Here is a 501-nt window from a genome sequence, read left to right as displayed (position 1 = left end):
CGGCCCTGGAGAGAGGACTGGTACTGGGACCAGGCTGGAGCTGGTGCTGGTCCTGAGCAGGTGCTGAGACGGGCCGGACCTCCCCAGCTGAGGGCACGTGCTGTCTCAGGGGCAAAAAAACAGGAGAAAAAGATGTTCCTTACAGGCTGAAAGGCTGCGGGCTAAAGAAAAGCTCCCTGCAGGCTAGTAAAGGTGCTTGGGGGCCAGCAGAGCTTCCCAAGGGCCACCAAAGCTCCCCAGGGGCCAGCAGAGCTCCCCAGATGGGTGCGGGGGTGCCCCGGGCATTGCGGGTCCCCCCAGGTTTGGGTACCAGTACCAGGCGGGGAGGACTGGGGTCCCCAGGCTGGCTGCTGGGGATGGGCAGCGGAGGACGGGGTGGGGGGTCCGGGGTGCAGGCAGCCCCCCACTCCACCGCTCGCAGGCATCATTAGCAAAACTCGTCGGTTTCTATAAATGGTGCGGCGGTGCCGCGGCCGGACCTCCTTACCCCCCGGCCCCCAC

At 65.9% G+C, this 501-nt stretch overlaps 1 protein-coding gene across 1 annotated transcript in view; it reads right to left on the bottom strand.

The window, feature by feature from the left end:
• Positions 1–501, bottom strand: part of MST1R (macrophage stimulating 1 receptor (c-met-related tyrosine kinase)) — an 11,999-nt gene that overhangs the window by 471 nt on the left and 11,027 nt on the right. The window lies entirely within an intron of this gene.

Source organism: Charadrius vociferus, unplaced genomic scaffold (assembly GCF_000708025.1).
Source record: "Charadrius vociferus isolate BGI_N301 unplaced genomic scaffold, ASM70802v2 scaffold758, whole genome shotgun sequence".
Classification (NCBI taxonomy): domain Eukaryota; kingdom Metazoa; phylum Chordata; class Aves; order Charadriiformes; family Charadriidae; genus Charadrius; species Charadrius vociferus.
This window is presented reverse-complemented; position numbering and strand designations above follow the sequence as displayed.